Source organism: Artibeus jamaicensis, unplaced genomic scaffold (genome assembly GCF_021234435.1).
Source record: "Artibeus jamaicensis isolate MK-2021 breed Jamaican fruit bat unplaced genomic scaffold, CSHL_Jam_final contig_519, whole genome shotgun sequence".
In the NCBI taxonomy this organism is placed as follows: domain Eukaryota; kingdom Metazoa; phylum Chordata; class Mammalia; order Chiroptera; family Phyllostomidae; genus Artibeus; species Artibeus jamaicensis.
The window spans coordinates 39,636,182-39,639,804 of NW_026521871.1; the positions used below are offsets into that span (position 1 = coordinate 39,636,182).

General features: G+C 34.6%; 1 non-coding gene across 1 annotated transcript; it reads left to right on the forward strand.

The window, feature by feature from the left end:
* The first annotated feature begins 370 nt into the window (after window positions 1-370).
* On the forward strand, window positions 371-497 carry LOC119048436 (small nucleolar RNA SNORA25). Its single transcript, XR_005082338.1, has one exon. It is a non-coding gene; the product is annotated as a small nucleolar RNA SNORA25 (small nucleolar RNA).
* The last annotated feature ends 3,126 nt before the right edge of the window (window positions 498-3,623 follow it).

Below are 3,623 nucleotides of genomic sequence, written 5' to 3' on the forward strand. Positions count from 1 at the left end.
AAAAAGAAGTTTAAGCATATTGGAAAATTCCACTATGATTCTGGAAAAATAATTAAAAAGAAATCTTTACTCAAACTTATTCAGATACAAAACTCTGTACTAAATGTCAAGGAAAAACAATCTCATAAACATTTGGCCAGGGATGAAAGAAATCTACAAGGGCATAAAAATCAGATGACACTGGAAGCAGAGTTGCAACATGATTGATCCAAGATGAAGCCCAGTGCTCAAGTGGAGGGTAATATGTAGAAGATGACTGTTGTGTAGCTGGAACTGACTTAACAAGATACATATAAATAGTCATTGTAAACCTTCTATATAACTGAATACATGTGTTAAATTAGTTTTTTTTGAAAGATGTCTAGTGTATAGGTCATTTCAAAGAGAGCTTATGGGACCAAAACCAGGAACCCTTAATACTGTGACCTAAGATTGACATTCTCCATAGGATGTACTAAACACTTAACAGTGCTATGTTTTCTAGTGGAGATATAAAATAAAAAAAGAAAAATGTTTAGTGCAAAAATAATAATTTACTTTAATAAACTTAATATTTTGTATATTCATTACTAACAAGTAACACATTTAACATAAATTAATAAATAATAGTGAATAACAATATGGAGTGCATTATTAGATTACTGCAATAAAGATTGAGAGCCAGGTTCTGAGACAGCGGGAAGCTGAAGGGGGTAAAAGGGGGTCCCTGTGAAAGAGGACACTAAAAAGATACCCTTTTAAGGAGTCTCTTTTATGTATTAGAATATGGAAGAGCAAAGAAAATAAAAACAAGAAAGCTTTAAAAATTAAGCAAATAATAAGCTAAATTTATCATTGGAACTAACAAAGTGTATTAAAATCCCTGTGAAACGGTTAAAAATATGGGTGTTGGGTCATCATCCTGAGATTCTGTTCTGTTTCTGTCACTTGCTAGCTTCGGTTTCTTAGTTTCATTAATTCAGTCCACTAAGTTCTGGTTTCCTAATCTGCTAAAAGAGGATAAGAGGACGTCTCTTTCAGGGTTGTTCAGAAGATTAGTGAGACTTTATATAAACTGCCTGGCATACTGAGGAAAAATGGACAGTCTCCAAGGTCAGAGCCTGGATTCTGATGTCTGGTAGGTTCTAATTGGCTCTGTTACTTACCAATCCTATTTAGCAAACTTGAGGTAAGTTACCGAGCTCTCCAAGCCTTGGTTCACTTGTCTGTAAAATGGGGAAGAAAGAGTATCTACCTCACAGGTTTGTCATGAGGATTAAATAAAATAATATGTATGCAATACTTAGGACAAGGCCTGGTACAGATAACTCTGTTAAATTCACTGCATTATAGAAAACTAGTAGCTTTAAAGGTGAAATTTAAAAATGTACATAAATGAAACTAGCATTATTAGTAAAAAGGAAATAGTAACACTTTAAAATATCAGACTAGCCCTGGCTGGCATAGCTGAGTGGATTGAGCGTGGGATTGCGAACCAAAGGATCGCGGTTTGATTCCCAGTCAGGGCACATGCCTGGGTTGCAGGCCAGTTCCCATCAGGGGACGTATGAGAGGCAACCATACATTGATATTTCTCTCCCTTTCTCCTTCCCTTCCCCTCTAAAGATAAATAAATAAAATCTTTAAAAAATATCAGACCAGAGTCTGACAATCCAAAGCATGTAACAAAGCATGTAACAATAGTAAGAAATTGAATAAATACATTTGGTAGTTTCCTGTGTTCAAGTACCACACAACCATTACATGATGTAGAACAGTCCATATAGAAACATTTTATAATTTATATCTGAAATATTTATATTCAACTATTAAGAGGAATTAACCCTTTGGTTAATTCCTTTGGAAATATAAAGCATTGTTCTTTATGTTTTTTTCTGATAATTTTCAAACATCTATAATAAACATATATTACTTGAAAATCAATTATAACATGTATTTTAGTAGGTATGTTTCTGAAAGAGTGTAATTATACTGAGAACAATTCTTAAATTAATATCAAGAGAAGACAGATGCAAAATTTTATACTGAAAATTTAATAAACCATGTAAAATATACGTGGAAAAAATTAACAGTACTGTTAGCATTGTTATTTCTGGCTGGGAGAGATATCATTCAGTTTATTTCTTCATACTTGGTCTATTTTTCCAACTTCTCTGCAATACTCAGAGTATGTTTCTGTAACTGAAAAGTGTAAAGTGATAAGAATAAAATAAGTCCTTCATAAATACACTATTAGCTCAGATGTTGGCACATCGAGTTCAGTGGAGCGGAAGGGTAGTCTGGAGAGCAATGTTCCCAGTCCCCTCCTTTCATTGACGAGGAAGTGAGGCCCAGAAACATTCAGTGCTTTGCTGAAATCGTAGAAGCCAGTGAGTGAAAAGAGGGAGAATATTCCTGTGCTTAACGTTTCTACTAAATCATGTAGCCCCTCAATTAGCGCAACCTTTATGCAAAATTTACACAGTTTAATGTAAACACCACATTTCAAATGGGGCATAGGAGATCCCTAATTTGTCCCCAGCTTTAGGAATTGTTTAATTACAACATAGAAAAGTCTTTCATCCGAGTAACAACTGCTAGATAACTATTGCAAACAGTATTTAGCTGCTCTTGAAAGTTGCCACAAGTACCCAATCATGTTGGTTTAAAGTTATGTTCCCCTCCTTCACACAGACTTATATTTTTCCCATATTCTCCTGGTTATCTTGACCCAAATGGGTGCCTAGAAGTCAACAAATCCGGACCTGATAGCTTTTAGGTTTTCAGTGGCAGATCCAGTGGACTCCTAGGAGGAGGGGCTCTATTGCTGTAGTACCATTAATAGGCTTGCTGGTGTTCTGCAATGACTCCCAAGTGCAAATATTCAGAAGTTCAGTGCTGAGCTGACGTGTTTACCATCTGATTAAAACTTCCCCATGGGAGGCAATGTCATAAAAGCAATGATGTATAATAGCAATAGCAAGTTATTTATAAAACTAAGTGTATTCATTCTTTTGGGGTTAAAATGATGGTGACAGGTGTGTGTGTGTGTTTAAGGTCCTTATTTAGAAAAATGAAAAACTGACAATCTTATGTTGATCACCAAAATATTTTTGAAATTTTATTGGTCTGTGGGATTTCAAAATCTGGGACCTGCTGACTTAGTATTAAACATGAGTCTGGGATTATAAGAATCAGATTCAAATCCTGTTGCTGCCACATACTCTGAGAAATTTTTTAATTTTTCTGAGTCTTCCTTTCTTCTGCTGTAAACTATGGAAGGTAATATTTATCTCGGGAAGATTAAATATTCTCATAAAACCTCCAGAAAAAATGGCTGGCACATCTTCCTCCAGATATACTTACTACAAACTAATATGCCTACGAAGTAAGCATAATAATAGAAGACAGTAATGACTTGGAGAGCTTACAAGTCAATAAATGTTGGTTCTATTTCCCTTTGTTATTACTTAGTGCCATACAGTCAGTCATTAAAAATTCCATTAGATAGAGCTGTCTCGAGCAAAATGATGCTTTTATAATTTCTAAAAATTTTCCCCCACCAGAATCATATATCTTTTTAAAATTTGGTCTAAAAGCTTTCAGTGTAAATTTCTAGTTGCAATTTTCCGATAACTTCTCAT